The sequence below is a fragment of the Saccopteryx leptura genome, chromosome X (assembly GCF_036850995.1).
Source record: "Saccopteryx leptura isolate mSacLep1 chromosome X, mSacLep1_pri_phased_curated, whole genome shotgun sequence".
Classification (NCBI taxonomy): Eukaryota; Metazoa; Chordata; class Mammalia; order Chiroptera; family Emballonuridae; genus Saccopteryx; species Saccopteryx leptura.
The window spans coordinates 20,235,975-20,253,750 of record NC_089516.1 but is presented as its reverse complement, the minus strand read 5'-3'; positions in this window follow the sequence as shown (position 1 = coordinate 20,253,750).

Genomic DNA, 17,776 nt, shown 5'->3' with positions numbered 1-17,776 from the left:
CATATTCTATCTTTATTTCTAAACAGCTCTATTATTTTTGTTTTTGCTTCAAAGTTTATATATCAATGTTTTCTATCATTATTTAACCTGCCAATATTTTATATATTAAATACTTTAAGAAAAGAAGTAGTGTATTCTATTTGTTACATTGTAGTTAATTTCCATATTCAAATATATTAATTTATGTGTTATGATTTTTTCAAGCTTTTCTTCAGTTATTTTTTTCTTTCTAAAATTGAAGATTTAATTTCTTTAGATTATTTTTTCTATAAAGAACATAATTAAAGCTAGAAACCATTTTTCAATGAGTAGTGCTTTGACCAACTTTGTTGTTTTAACAAATAATACTCTTACTGTTTTATGGATTATGCAATTCCCTTCTCTTATGTTTTTATAATTTATATATTTAAGTGTAAATAATAATGCATGATTGCTGCATTATTAAATCAAGCTTGATTTTAAAATCAGGCGACACAAAGATTTATAGAGGAATTTATCTTTTCTACTCCAGATTACCAATGTTTTATGTTTCTTTAATGTTCCTTTGCACTTTTCTTTGTGCTTTTGTAGGTATATTTAAATATACATAAGTGCAAGTTGCTCACCCTCATCTATGTGTTTACAAAGATGAGATCTTGCTTTAGATATACCATATTCCCCATGTATAAGGCGCACCTTTTTACAAAAAATTAGGGGTCTAAAAACTGGGTGCGTCTTATACAGTTATACAGTGGTTGTAGTTTTTTTTACTTAGATTTCCTGCTTTTTTGCGCTTGGTTTTGTGCTCATTGTTGAAGACAGTGCACAGATGAGGACAAGCTAATGGATGGGAGTTTTTACAGTGATGAGGAGTTGTCTGAATTTTATTTATTTATTTATTTATTTGTTTGTTTGTTTGTTTTTACAGAGACAGAGAGAGAGTCAGAAAGAGGGATAGATAGGAACAGAAGACAGGAATGGAGAGAAATGAGAAGCATCAACCATTAGTTTTTCGTTCCGACACCTTAGATGTTCATTGATTGCTTTTTCATATGTGCCTTAACCGTGGGGCTACAGCAGACTGAGTAACCCCTTGCTTCAGCCAGCGACCTAGGGTTCAAGCTGGTGAACTTTGCTCAAACCAGATGAGCCTACACTCAAGCTGGTGACCTTGGGGTCTCGAACCTGGGTCCTCCGGATCCCAGTCCGACACTCTATCCACTGTGCCACTGCCTGGTTGGGTGTATAAAATTTATGATGAACAAAACTTGAATTCAATAACTTTATGTAACCATTTTTTTTCAAATTTTGGGCCCCAAAATTAAGGTGCATCTTATATATGGGATTGTCTTATACATAGGGAAATGCAGTATTACCTAGCTATTTTCAAATTTTGATTTTTTTCTCAATAATATACTACACATTAGCCTTCCATGATAACATACATAGATCTAGCTTATTAATTTTCAATCATCACTTAATAGTGTATTTTGAAGAATTTCAGCTTAGGCTACCAATTATTTCTCAATTGAGCTGCATTGGCCGTTGTAACTAGGGAGATTTTTCAAAGGTTTTACCAATAAATTAAATTTTGGTTAATTTACTTTGAGGTATGTTGAAATGTTTTCTTTTCTTTTGTTTTTGGCTCAGGAGATACTATCTGGAAAGAATCTGAGTGAAGATATGTTGGCAATTTCTAGCCAGATACAGTTTTTTGTTTTGTTTTTGTTTTTTACAGAGACAGAGCGAGAGTCAGAGAGAGGGAGAGACAGGAATGCAGAGAGATGAGAAGCATCAATCATCAGTTTTTCGTTGTGGCACTTTAGTTGTTCATTGATTGCTTTCTCATATGTGCCTTGACATTGGAGCTGCAGCAGACTGAGCAACTCCTTGCTTGAGCCAGCGACATTGGGTCCAAGCTAGTGAGCTTTACTCAAACCAGATGAGCCCGTACTCAAGCTGGCGACCTCGGGGTCTCGAACCTGGGTCCTCCACATACCAGTCTGACGCTCTATCCACTGCGCCACCTCCCGATCAGTCCAGATACAGTTTTAAGTTAGTAGTCTCTCTAACTTTTCTATCCATGTGTAGTTCTTTTCAACAAATCTTTCCCCTCCATCGTCATTTATGACAGTTTTCTCTTTCTCAAATTAAAGTGAAAAATCAAACTTCACCCTGGCCAGCTAGCTCAGAGGTAGAGTGTCATCCCAACATGTGGAAGTCCCGGGTTTGATTCCTGGCCAGGGCACACAGGGGAAGCACCCATCCGCTTCTCCACCCTTCCCCCTCTCCTTACTCTCTCTCTTTCACTTCCCCTCCCACAGCCAAGATCCCATTGAAGCAAAGTTGGCCTGGGCACTGAGGATGACTCCATAGCCTCCGCCTCAAGCACTAGAATTGCTCTGGTTGCAAGGGAGCAACACCCTGGGTGGGTGGAGCATCGCCTCCTGGCGGGCATGCTGGGTGGATCCAGGTAGGGTACATGCCGAAATCTGACTGCCTCCCTGCTTCTTACTTTGAAAAAATACAAAAAATTAAATAAATAAAAAATAAATAAGATAAAACTTATCTGCAATATGTATAAACACAAGACCTCCATAACATCTCATCTCCTCTCTCCAACATCAGCAGCAGCAGCTCCCCATTTCCAAACAATCAGACACTACACAATCACTTTCAATCCTAGATTATTCCTTGTTCTCCTAGACTTCCTTATCTAAATTTATGGGGGATTTTTCTACCTTGAATAGCCTTTCTCCTTTTCTGTTTCTGATTATTTTTTACACATTTTCAACAATTCATTTAGGAAGTACAACTTCCATAATCCTCACCAATCTTCACCCCATTCAATTATAGGTTCATTTTTATTTCTTGAGTTTTCTGACTCCTCAAATTCTCTTTATACATCTCCTCCTTATCTTCAACAGCAAAAATCAGTAACACAAAATTTAACATTTAAACATAAATAATAAAGTACATGAAACATATATACATATTTATTTATAAATTAGTATGGAAATAACAGATATCAATGTAAATGTAAATCTCTAGATATATAAACACAAAGTTCAGAGGTAATTAATGTACTTTCTTTACCTCAAAGTGAAAACCTAAACTTATATAGTTTTATTTCTTTTTATATCATGTGCAATAAAGTTTTTTTTTGTTTGTTTGTTTTTTTGTGTTTTTTTTTAGAGACAGACAGGGCAGACAGGGACAGACAGACAGGAATGGAGAGATGAGAAGCAGCAATCATTAGTTTTTTGTTGTGCGTTGCAACACCTTAGTTGTTCATTTATTGCTTTCTCATATGTGCCTTGACCGCAGGCCTTCAGCAGACTGAGTAACCCCTTGCTCGAGCCAGTGACCTTGGGCTCAAGCTGGTGAGCTTTTGCTCAAACCAGATGGGCCCGCGCTCAAGCTGGCGACCTCGGGTTCTCGAACCTGGGTCTTCTGCATCCCAGTCCAACGCTCTATCCACTGTGCCACCACCTGGTCAGGCTGCAATAAAGTTGTTAATGGCTAAGGTGTGAGAAAGGGGCATGGACACTTCATATAGAACAGACTAGACTTTTTAGCCTATGAATGAAGACTACTTGTTAATCAATGCAATGACAATTTACACTCAATTGGGGGGGGTGTTAACCACTTTTTTCCCCATCTTTTTATTTAGAAATTATATTTAATAGGGTGACATTGATCAAGAAGAAGAGTACATAGGTTTTAGGTGAACATCTCTATAACATTTAAATTGTTGTGTTGTAGACCCATCATCCAAAGTCAAATTGTTTTCTGTCACCACAAATTTGTCCCTCTTTACTCCCTTCCCCACACTCCCTACCCCCCTCATAACCACTTCACTTTTATCTATGTCCATGAGTCTCAGTTTTATATCCCACCCATAATTTACACTCAATTCATTCTTAAGGAAAAGGTAATGTTGATAATGATTTAAGAAATAGAAATTTCATTATAGAAAAATATACAAGTATAAGAAAAACAAAATTTGTTATAGATATATATTTATTTTTAATTGTTTCTTTCCATAGGCATAAAAAGAATGAGCATCACAGAAAGAGAAGAATTACAAAAGTAGATAATTTATATAGTATGTACGTATGCATTAATTGCCTTATAAATTATAATATATAAATGAGGAAGATAATACAGGATTTATAACATCAGAATACTTATAAAATGGCTTTGAATACTCAGGCAAAGCCAGAAGGTCCGTTTAAGAGCCAGGAAATTTTAAGTTAAATTAATAATTTTTAAGCCTAGGAAAATATTGGCAGAGACTAATTTGAATGAAAATATTACCATTAGATCACCGACTAGAAAAAAGAAATGCACCCCCATGTTTATGGCAGCATTGTTCACAATAGCAAAGATCTAGAAACAACCCAAGTGTCCATCAGTGTATGAGTGGATTTAAAAGCTGTGGTACATATATACAATGGAATACTATGGGGCCATGAAAAAGAAGGAAATATTACCTTTTGCAACAACATGGATGGACCTGGAAACTATTATGTTGAGTGAAATAAGCCAGACAGAGAAAGAAAAATGGCATATGACCTCACTCATTTGAGGAATCCAAGGAACAGTGAGAACTGAAGAACGGAAATGAGACAGAGGAGGGATCAAAGGGACCAAAGGAAAAGAAGACAGAGGGAAAGGGGATGATAGGATGGGATAAACCTGAAGGAAAGGGGGGAGGGTGCTGTGGGGAGGGGGAAAGGGAGATGTTGAGGGGAATATGGGGGAGGGGGGATGCATTTGGGGTGACCCTAGAATCTATGTAAACACAATTAATTAAATAAAAAAAAACATTCACATCAAAAAAAAAAGAAAGAAAGAAAACATGGGCCTGACCTGTAGTGGTATACTGAATAAAGTGTCAACATAGAATGCTGAGGTTGGTGGTTTGAAACCATGGGATTACCTTGTCAAAGCACATATGAGAAGCAACTACTATAAGTTGATGCTTCTTGCTCTTCCCCCCTACTCTCTCTCTCTTTCTCTCCTTTCTCTAAAATCAGTAAATAAAATCTTGGCCCTGGCTGGTTGGCTCAGCAGTAGAGTGTCAGCCCACTGCGTGAATGTCCCAGGTTTGATTACCAGCGAGGGCACACAAGGAAAGTGACCATCTGCTTCTCCACCGCTCCCCGTCATGCTTCTCTCTCTCTCTCTTTCTCTGTCTCTGTCTCTCTCTATCTCTCTCTTCTCCTCTCCTCTTGCAGCCAGGGTTCCACTGGAACAAGTTGGCCATGGGCGCTGAGGATGGCACCATGGCCTCTGCCTCAGGCACTAAAAAAATGGTTCTAGTTGCAACAGAGCAAGAGCCCCAGATGGGCAGAGCATCACCCCCTAGTGGGCTTGCTGGGTGGACCCCAGTCAGAGTGTATGTGAGAGTCTTTATGTGCCTCCCCTCCTCTCACTAAAAATAAAATGAAATCAAATCAAATCTTTTTTAAAAATGCAATGGATCATATATATATATATATATGATTCCATATATAATATAAATGGAATCAAAGAACTACCACTTCCCAAATTAGGCCAATTTCTGATTTCTCTGAGCCTTAGTTACCTTCACTATAAAATGGTCTTAATTGACATACCTGTCTCCTAGGTTTAAGTGAGATAAAGTAAAAGCCCAACAACAACACAAATTAGTATATAACATGATTCTCAATGAAGAAGGGGAGGAATTAAAAGTCCACAACAGGAAAAGCACCTATTGCCATCTACATTTAAGCTGCATTTGCAAGTGATTTTTATTGTATTTGCAATTGGTGAACTGTGAATCCTTATAGAAATGATGATTATGGAGGAAATCAAAACAGGCCTGAAAGTATTACTTATCTACAATGGTCAAATTAATTAAATTTATTATTTTTTCTTAAACATTGTATTAGTGCACCTGTTAATAACAATGACCTCTTACATTTTGTAATGAACAGCTGAACTGAACAGAGGAAGTTTAAATTTTTCCGGAGGCAAGATGGATAAGGAACATAAATGATTTTCCAAAAAATATAAATCAGAAATTCAAACGATACACATGTTCATACTTGAGTATAATGAGCATTATGAAACTTGTTCATCGCTGTTGTATAGAACATAGCCCTGTATATATAGTACATGCTGAAGAAATATTGGATGAATAAACTGTATACTGGATTCAAGAAGAGATGGAAACCACAAGAAGTAATATTTCTTTAAATGAAGAACAAAACAATTCCCACAACCATAAGCAAGTGTGTCGCTATATGTTTACCTTAAAAAATATGGATAGGATTAACATATTTTGAAGTGTGCATATTCTTTTATAGAAGCTTATACTGTAGCTTCACTTGGGTAAGCACATTTGTGATTGGAATGTAAATGTAACACATACCAGTAAATTCTGGGACAATTCATTTAGTCAATCTAAATCTTGATTTCCTCAGTCATGCAATCAGGAATTTGGGTTGGATATTCCTTCCAGCTCTGGCATCCTAAATTTCTGTGATTCTGACTTTTACTTAAATAAAACAGGCTCATGAGATAACCTGGGTTTTATGGCTATAAATGGGAAAACATATGCTTAGTTCACAGTATCAATAATATAGAATTAAAAGGATTTTTGAGAAGATACAGTATATAATAAAAATAATTTATTAGGTTATGTCTTTTGTAGCTGATTTTTTCCTCTAATTTTCCAGAATGGATGCATATTTTTGGTACTAATTCTATTTTTCTTGCAACTATGCAAGCAACAAAAGTGCCAATTACTTTTTTAAAGGTTGTAAAAATGAATCACCGTAGGAGAGTTGGAAGTTGTAACTATAAGATGTATTTCTGCTTCTAAATTCAGTGTCTGTTATGGTTCCTAAAGGATTGAGAAGTATTTTAAAAACATAGTGCAAGTTCATATTCATGACTAATTGATATGGAGAATAGTGTGCTTTTGTAGTATCAGTATGTATAATACAGAAAATCCAAATTGAAGTTTGACAGGAACCATCTTTCATTTTTTTAATTGCAAAAAAAAAAACTATTAAATTAAATTTGCTGAAGCACAGTTTCTATGGAACCACTTTTCAGAGCTTTATCTTAAATGTTGCACAGCACCAGGGAAGAGTATTATCTACTCCTCACACAGTCGGCAAATCTAGCATTGTACTAGTTTCCACAATGTGGAAGGAGAAATTTATGGAAAATTAAAGAAGAAAAAATGAAACTCTTTTTACTCTAATGAAAACAAGTGCCTAATAATCTGAGATTTTCTTTTTACTCATCCATATATCACAAAATAAATTAGGAGAAAATTGATCTGTTTATTTGAAATGACATTTGTCAAGCATGTAAACCTTATCTGGATGAATTTGAGTTAAAGTCCTTAAAATTCACTTCTGGGCTAAGAGAAAGTAAGACATTTCAGCTTGCAAAAGTAATTTTTTCAGGACAAATACTGATGTAAGGATTTGGAAGGAAGGTGCCATCTGAACTCAAGTTATAGCACTGATAATTTCAAGCCTGAGGAAAACTGATTATAGTGTTTGCTCATCTCAGAAGACAGGGAAATCCTAGGTAACGGGAGAGGAAAAATGCAGTGTGAAAATCTAATTACTGCCCATACATAAAATAATGCAAATTACAAAAATACAAAGGAGGCTTTTTATGATCACACAATATAGAATTCTATATTTAAAAACATGAATTTGGAACCCTTGAAGTCACAAAATTTACTTGAGAAAATTCTAAGGACCTCTGTCACTGCAGAAAGTCCTCATCTATACATGAGCAGAGTCAAAAGTCCTAGCATAAAACTGCTGAAAGTGGCTAATTAAATTGTCGCATGACTTGACAATTGTGAGAAAACATGGAACTGCATACCTACAAGGACAAAGCAGTTTATTTTCATGTCTATTTTTAACTAAGTATGAGAAGATAATGTATTTTTTAACAGATATTCTGAAAACTCAGGGAAACATAAAATGGTACTTTAACTCTAGGAAAAAAATTGAATGACATTTGACTACCTTCCATATCTCCCTTCTCCATTATAAAGATCTGGAAACTGAGGATGTGGAAGGATAAATGACCAGACTAGAGATTTCTGTTAGTCCATCTCAGGGCTGGAATTTAATTTTATGACACTGCCCTTTGATTTCTCTACTCACTATGCTGATTCCAATATTGGCCCCACCCCCGTTGTTTTTTTTTTTCCTCCCGTATTTTATTTGATTTTTCTCTTTGTTGCTTACTAGGAGGCAACATTAATTAGCCAAACATGCATGTGTGGTTTCCCAGACAAGTCCCAGCTGCTGTGACTATGACCAGGATGTCAAGGCTTTACATAGTCCCATGAGTCCTAAGAGAGGCATGGTCAAAGACCAGATGGCAGAAGCTTCTTAATTGTCCTCCACTAGCCTGATATCATCACTCTCTCTGGGTTTTCTTTGCCTCGGGATCCATTTCTTGCCTAGTGAGCAAGATGATGAGAAACCTCAGGTTGGGTTTTTCCCCCTGGGGATTACTTCCAGCTGTTGCAATTGTTAGTGCCTTGGGCTGACTTTTCATATCTGACAACTTTCTGCTCTAACTTCTGCCACTGAACATTAGTGAATAAAATATTCCCATACAAGGTGGAAGTTTGGCCCAATTGTGTAGTAGTCTAGAAATCAAGAGATGGGTTTTTGGTCCTTCACCTGATTTCCAAAGCCATCCTACTTCCAGGATGACATACAGTTCTGGAACATAGTTGTGAAGAGTTCAAACTGTGGGTTCAAAGCCAGCAGTATGCTCTTGAGAGCTCTGTGCCTGTCCTTCATCAACCAAAGGAGATAATAATAAAACATACATAACAGAATTGTTGGGAAGAAATAATGGCAATTTTTTTTTGAAGAGCTTAGCATTATGCTTGACAAAGAGTAGCACTTGGTGAGATGTAGGTATTATTATTATTATTATTATTATTATTACAAGGGGTCCTCGGGTTACGACAGTCTCAACATACCATGATTCAAGTTTATAATGCTCACTCCCGTAAAAACTTAAAAAAATGGAGACGTGAGTGTTTCAGCTTATGCCGTTACGTCATATTTATGGACTATGCGGGCAGACTAGTTTGGCAGTGTGTTCCTGAAGAATACCAAGTAACGTAGCAAATGAGTGAGGGAGTTGGCATCCCCCAGTGTGCTTACCTATGCCATTTTGGACTGTTAAAATTCCAAGTGTTCCATTTGTGTTAGGCTAGGGTATGTTTCAACTTACACCCAAATTCGGGTTACATCATTGTTGGAGGAAAAAAGCTGTGTCGTAACCCGAGGACCCCCTGTATTATGGTGACTTTCCATCATCCATACAATAAATACCTCCACCATTTACTTCCTTCTTAGAAAGAGTTCATTTAAATCTGCTATATGGAGAAGTAATAGGTGTTTTGAGTTAGATTTACCTGCACTTAAAATATCAACTATACAAGCTGCTAGGTATATAAACTAGATGAGTTATTCACTCTTTGACAGCCCTAGCAGTCCTTATATATGAAACAGGGGTTGTATCAGAGAATTGTTTTACAAAATAAAATGAGCTGACAGTCAGTGAGAGAAAGGAGAAATACACATTGAATGTGCTTCCTGCAAGTGGTGATATGGAGGGTTAACCTTATGGAAAATGTGTATGTGTAGTGGAAAGAGGAGACAATAACAGAATTCAGAATCCTGTAAGGTTCTCAAGGAAATAATTTAGTCTTGGGAATATTTGTGTATTTTTTTACAGACACAGAGAGTCAGAGAGAGGGACAGACAGACAGGAACGGAGAGTGATGAAAAGCATCAATCATCAGTTTTTCCTTGCGACACCTTAGTTGTTCATTGATTGCGCTCTCATATGTGCCTTGACCATGGGCCTTCAGCAGACCGAGTAACCCCTTGCTCGAGCCAGTGACCTTGGGTCTAAGCTGGTGAGCTTTGCTCAAACCAGATGAGCCCGCGCTCAAGATGGTGACCTCGGGGTCTGGAACCTGGGTCCTCTGCATCCCAGTCCGACATTCTATCCACTGCACCACCACCTGGTCAGGCTATTTGTATATTTTGTAGTACTTTGAGAAGTTTTGTAGGTGTGACATAGAAAATAAATTGCCCAAAAGAAAAATAAAAGCAGACATTATCTGTTACCCTGTTTAATGTAAAACAGTTTCTATGGTCTTTTGCAGCTGTTTGTGACTATGCCATGTGTGTTAAAGAGCCCAAAGGTCTTTGGAAAGTTGAATTCTTATATCTAATAAAGCACACAAATGAAAATGATAATGTTGCAGTTTCAGTAGACTGGGTTTTGGATTATTTTATAATTATGATATTATGGTTTTCTCTTACTAAAATACTAAGAATTCACTGGGCCAGTAAAGCCTAATAAGTTGGTGGCTTGCCAACTATAGTGAGCCCATCATTTGATTTGTTCCTGTGGTTGCAGAGAGTTTGAGTGTTTCTGAAGCAGAAACCGAGAAAAGAAGGCTTATTCAAATAATATAATCCAAAAGTGAAATAGAGAGGGAAAAAGAAAAACTTTCCTGGTGTTCAGAGCCCCTCTCTCACTGATCCAATATGAACTCACCTATAAAGGCCCTCTTCAGAAATATAGCTCCCATGAGATGTTTGAAACAACACCATCTTTCATGCTATGTTTGTTTGTTTATTTTAAATAAAACTATTTCTACAAAAGATAATACATCAAGTTTCTATATTGTCATTTACCTTCTTACTAATTGATTTTCCCCCCAGAGCGAAAGAAAGGAGCTGAGGGAGGGGTAGTAGAGAAGGAAAAAAAAAGGGGTGTGTGTAGATTATATTGTTGCTCAGAAATATTTACTTACTCTTCTCTCTTCCTACTCTGGGTGGAATGTATTTCTGTCTTTTGATTTGGGGATTTTTTTTATGTGACTTGCATTGACCAAGAGAATTCATTGAAAGTAAGACCATGCCTTGTCTGAACCTTGGTCTTAAAGGGCTTTGTGACTTTTTTATTGCAGTCTTCTACTTCTGCCATTGCCATGAGGATGTTTCTGAAATAGACTTTCAATTCAACAAGGAGGAGGAGAGGCACGTGAAGCAGAGCTGCTCCATCTAAGTCCAGCCTAAAGTAAGTGATCCCTAGTTTACCCATTGATTTATAAGAAATAAATGTGTAGTGTTAAGTTCTGTTTGTTATACAGTGCATCACAGCAACAGATAACTGATACATTAGGGCATGCTGAATACCAGTTTTGCCTGCTTTCTACAATTTTTCATATTCCTTTCCCCTCATCTGAGGTTTGAGGAAACTGGCTGAAGGGAGTATACTGTACACATAACTCCACTAAAGTCTTTATCCATTTTCCAGACCCAAGTAAAACACCCATGATTATAGTTTCTCTTGAAGTGTGTATCAAATTGCCTCCTTAAAGCTTGTTGTTTTTAATTGCGTCTATTGTTATTAATCCACATTCTTTCAAGAAGAATCTCTTAATCAAAACAAAAAAAAATAGTGTTTTACTTGTCTCTTTTTTTCTGGTGTTCTTGAATCTTTCATGGTGATTTATACAAACAGACATTTTGTATAGGCTTTTATATTAAAATCCCAGGTCCTTAGCCTTAATAGTTTCTTCTTTCACTCATTGTTATTATTTTGTATTATGTGCAGGAAAGATCATTATTGAAGCTTACAAAAAAGTATATGAAGTAGAAACAGACTAAAGTACATTCGTTTTTATTTTGATCCTGCAGACATGCTCTTTTACTACTTATAAAACCTAACCCCTTGTGAGGGTATTTAATTTTTTTTTGTATGTGACAGAGACAGAGAGAGGGACAGATAAGGACAGACAGGCAGGAAGGGAGAGAGACGAGAAGCATCAATTCTTTGTTGCGGCTCCTTAGTCTCCTTAGTTGTTCATTGATTGCTTTCTCATGTATGCCGTGACCAGGGGGCTACAGCAAAGCAAATGACCCCTTACTCAAGCCAGCGACCTTGGGCTTCAAGCCAGTAACCTTTCAGCTCAAGCCAGTGACAATGAGATCATGTCTATGATCCCACACTCAAGCCAGGGACTCCACGCTCAAGCTGGTGAGCCAGCGCTCAAGCCAGATGAGCCTGCACTCAAGCTGGTGACCTCGGGGTCTTCAACTTGGGTCCTCTGTGTCCAGAGTTTTATGAAGGGAAATCTCAGAATGTAGTCATTTGATAAGTTATAAAAAAATTTTTAGTATGTTGAATGTCATACCTCAGTGGAATAAACAGTACTTGCCTAAGACTTTTTCTACATATCTCTGGTATTTGCTATGTTTAATTAAGAGTTGAGGCCTTGACCAGTGGCTCAGTGGATAGAGCATCAGCCTGGCATGTGGATGTCCCTTGTTTGATCCCGGTCAGGGCACACAGGAGAAACAACCATCTGCTCTCCCCACCCCTACTTCTCTACCTATTCTTTCCCTTTTCCTGTCCTGCAGCCAGTGGCTCAATTGGTTGGAACATGGCCTCAGACACTGAGGATAGCTTCATCAGAGCAAATCAGCCTCAGGCACTAAAAATAGCTTGGTACTGAGCATTGGTCCAATTGGGTGTTGCTGGGTAGATACCGGTTGAAGCACATGTGGGAGTCTGCTTCATTATCTCTCCTCTTCTCACCTAGAAAAAAATAATAAATAAATAAATAAAACTTGACCCAAACTGTTACTTTTTAGATCATTGTTTTCTCTTATTCAGGTCTCCTCCCTTTATGGTATTATTATAACTTGGCAATTATGCATATTACAAAGTAAACTTTTCTCACTACCCTCTGTTGATACCATTAGAGAAACTTTATATGCTCCCAAACAGCTTTTCCTAATGACATTTTTAATTTTGATCCCAACTTCACCAACGCATTCAACATCCAATAATTAGGGTGATATTTTAAAATTCAAATCGGATTATATCTGGTGTTTTTTTGTTTTTGTTGTTCTTATTTTTGTTTTGTTTTTACATAACCTTTTCACTCATTTCCAATTTCACTTGGCATAAAATTTAATGTCTTAAGCATGGTCCTAAATTCTCTGTTTCTCCTGCTTTTCTTTTACGTCAACTTCACTATCTTCTTTTATATCCTCTGAAAAACGTTTTTCTGGAAAATTCTTTTCTCATCTCAGTCTTTAGCAAGTAGCATTTTCAAAACTGTGGAAGTACAAGAATGAATAGTAAAATCAGGACAGGAAATATTGTTCTTTATGAATGTGACATAGGGACATATCAGAAATAGATGCAAAGATTAGCTCATGTTTGCTCATCTATGACAGAATATGTTTATGTTAATGTTTGTGTAAATACATGTGATAATATATACTTTATATAAATGTGATGTCATCATGTTTTTCTTGGTAAATGAAGATTATGTAACAAATTGAAGATATCAAACATGATCAAATTTTTCTTGCAGCGTAGGAGATGTAAATTATTTAACCTCAGGTAAATAATTTCAGCCTCAGGTTTTTCACCTTAAAATGAGAATAATAATACCTACTCACAGGGTTTGTTGTATTCAGAGTTGTTTATTTATTTATTTTTATTTATTAATTTTTTTAAGGCACACATAGCACTTAGCACATTGGAGCTATTCTGTACACCTCAGGGAGTTAACTGCAGTGAGTACTGTTAAACACAAAACACAGATTTTACATCCAATGAGATTATAAACTCAGAACTGAAACCTTTAAAGGAATATATGGGCAAGTACCCATTAACCTATTCCTCTTTTAATATAATGACTAATATAGTTAGAGTTCCTGAATTGAGAATTCTATTTCATAAATGCAAAATCCTGCTATGAGGTCAATGAAGAAAGTTTTGATGGTGAGAATTGACCTTGAATATTTAAAGAACTAAATGCACCATGTTTGTGTTGCCAGGACCCATTCTCTTAAGGTTCAGAGTCACTATATATTTCTCTCTGATTAAGCATATACAGTGGTACCTTGAGATACAAGCAGACCAACATACAAATTATTTTTAAGGTACGAGCTGTGACTCAGTCGTATTTTTGTTTGAGATCTGAGCGAAATTCTGAGATACTAGTCATGTTTGAGAAGCTGCCGCTAGTTGGTGTGTTGATGCACGGATCCAGTATCGGCAGCACAACACCAGTATTTCGTTCTTTCTCACGTGTTACCCACAGAATCAAGTCGAATCTTGTGTGCTATACTCCTTCTTTCATCATTTTTTGCATTTTTTACTAACTTTTTTTGTGTGCTATCATGGGGCCGAAGAAAGTGAGTGTAAGGGCAGTGGTGAGAAGAGGAAGAGAGTGATGTCCATAGAAATAAAGCAAGAAATAAGAGAAAAGCATGAGTGTGGTGTACAAGTGATTGAACTGGCAAGGCTGTACGACAGCAATACATGTACAATTTGTACCATTCTTAAACAAAAGGATATCATCAAAAGCGCAAATCCAGCAAAAAGAACTACAATTCTGTCCCAATTACGAAAAAATATTCATGAAGAAATGGAGAAGCTTCTGCTGGTGTGGGAGAAAGAGAAAGAGCTGGCAGGAGATACAGTGACGGAGATGTAATATGCGAAAAGGCATGTATTATTTACGGTGACTTGAAGAAGAAAATCCATCAACCTCAAAAGAGGCAGCAGAAGATATATTTAAGGCAAGTCACAGCTGGTTTGAAAATTTCAAGAAGAGATCTGGCATCCACTCGGTGGTGAGGCATGGTGAAGCTGCGAGTGCTGACGTTAAGGCAGCTGAGGAGTACATCGCACGTTTTGCTGCGCTTATCACAAAGGAAGGCTACACCCCCCAACAAGTGTTCAATTGTGAAGAAACAGGACTGTTTTGGAAAACAATGCATCGGAGGACTTTCATTACCACAGAGGAGAAGAAGCTGCCAGGCCATAAACCCAGGAAGGACTGTCTGACCCTTGCATTGTGTGCAAATGCTAGCGGTGACTGTAAAGTAAAGCCACTGCTAGTGTATCATTCTGAAAATCCTCGGGTCTTTAAGACTCACAAGATTCTTAAAGAAAAACTGCAGATTATTTGGCACGCCAATGCTAGGGCATGGCTTACATGACAGTTTTTTATTGAATGGGTAAATCTCTTCTTTGGTCCTGCAGTGAAGAAATATCTTCAAGAAAATAAACTCCCGATGAAAGCATTACTTTTCCTTGAAAATGCTCCAGCCCACCCACCTGGTCTTAAAGATGACATTCTTGATGAGTTCAAATTCCTGAAAGTCCTCTACCTCCCACCCAACATGAATTTAATCTTGCAGCCTATGGATCAGCAGGTCATTTCCAACTTTAAAAAGCTTTCCACGAGGCACTTGTTCTGCCGCTGCTGTGAGGTGACTGAGAATACAAATCTAACCCTTCGAGAGTTTTGGAAAGATCACTACAACATTGTCATATGTTTATGTATTATTGACTTGGTATGGCAAGAGGCTACAAGAAGAACCTTGAACTCGGCATGAAAAAAATTATGGCCTGATGTTGTTGCAGACAGGGACTTTGAAGGATTCGAACCAGAACCGAGACTGAGGTAGAAGTGTTGGAGGAGATTGTGTCCTTTGGAAAGTCAATGGGTCTGGAGGCAGATGAGGGTGATGTAAACAAGCTTGTTGAGGAACATGAGGAGGAGCTCTTCACTGAGGAGTTGAAGGAGCTACAGATGATGCAACATACGGAGTTTCTGCAAGAGATTAGTAGTGAGGAGGAGGTAGAGTCGGAGGAAGTGATTTCTACAAGTGAAATTAAGGACATGCTGGCAATGCGGGAGAAACTTTCAGGATTCATTGAAAAGAAACACCCAGAAAAAGTTTCAACTGGTCGTGCTTCAGCACTTTTTAATAACACTTGTTTGTCACATTTCCATAACATTTTAAAAGGCAGGCAAAAGCAAACCTCTTTGGATAGATTTTTATTCAAAAGTCCTGCAAGTGAAAGTGCCAAAAGTGCAGCCAAAAAGGCAAAAACAGGTGATGATTAAATGAAAAATACGTAATGTTAAGCTTAGGTTAAGTTTAAAAATAAGAAAGTGCATTTTTTTACAATTAAGTTTTTGTGGTTTCATTTTAAGTAAAGAAAGTGCAGTTTAGTTTTGTTTAAAGTAAAGCACATGCAGTTTTTGTTTACATTTAGTGTTAAGAAAGTGCAATTTTAGTTTATGTGTCTACAGTGCCTGCATCCCTCCCTCCCTCCCTCCTCCTCCGCCATTCACCTCCGTTAGCTGCACTCGTCTGTCTCCAAGGTAAGGATACAGTACTAAATAACACATTTTTCTTTTATTTCATATATTTTGTTATGCATTGGTAAAGTATACGTGTGTATTTCTTAATTAAAAACATGTCTTTTTTTCATAATTTAGGATGGTTTGGGGATGTTTCACAGAGCTGGAATGGATTAAATCTATTTCAATTATTTAAATGGGAGAAATTTGTTTGATGCACAAGTTGATTGACTTATAAGCTCGGTTACAGAATGAATTAAACTCGTATCTCAAGGTACCACTGTATTCCAATATTAACTAACAGATTTAACTTGAATATATTTTGCTAACAAAGGTTCTTAGGAAGACTTTAGCCAGCTACATATTTCAGAAAAACAGCTTAAAATTATTAAATTAGTTTAGTTTTAAAAATATTTATGAACAGATCAGATAATGGAGACTATTGTAATGCCTAAAGGAAAATGAATATAGAAAATATCTAAGAAAACAAGTTAAGAAATTTATAGTCTATGTATCACTTTGCAAAGAACTCAAAATAATTTTAGACTTTTTAAAAATAAACTGAACCTTGTCCTTTACAAATCCAAGTCACAAAACTTATTAGGACAGATTTTTTACTCAATTGTCAATGCCTCTGGTAAACTACTGTAGATGCAACTTGTATTATAATACTCCTACAGTGAAGGGTTTTATTTTGACCAGAATCTAGAGTTGGAGAAAGAGTTTATTAAAAACAAATTTAATTTTAAACTGTTGAAGTAACACTTGATATTAACTGGGAATGGCCTAACATAGTAATACTAACCATGAGTTTATAAATGAGTAACACATCCAATAATAATTTCATCTTACATAAATATTGTTTTTGTGTGTTTTTTAAATTTAGTTATGCCAAACACAGGACTCCACCAAAAAAATTTTCTATGGCACAGTAACTCACTTTGAAAAACGGGGCTTTCCTATGACAGAACCTTAAATACTATATTGTCTCTGATATGTAATAGCTCTCAATGAATGAGAGAGAAGTAGAGATGGGATAAATATAGTACTAGAATAGTTCACTATATTTGATGTGAAATGTAGGTTTAAATCCTAGGTAGTAGTTTCAGGACACTAGGAAAATTACTTAATCTCTCTATGTGTCTGTTTACTTCTGTGGATAGGTCCTTATGATGATTTGATGAGACAATAGCTATAAATTGCATGTGTTGTTGTAGCAGATGGAGTTCCCCAGGAATCTAAGTCTGACTTGAGGATTAAGTTTATTAATGTATATCCTTGGGATAAATGCTGTCAATGGGAATAGACAGAAAAGGAATTAGACAGAGTAAATTGAGCAGCAATGCAGTCTCAGTGGAAGCCTCAGCAGATCCATGGAGAGTTCTGTAGATGGGACAAATCTTCAGAGGAATAAATGTAACCGGGTAAGTAAAATATCTGAACACTATAAGACTTTGCTGAAAAAAATTGAAGAAGAAACAAATACATGGAAAGATAGCTCATGTTCATGGATCAAAATAATTAATGTTGTTAAAATATCCATTCTACCCCAAGCCATATATA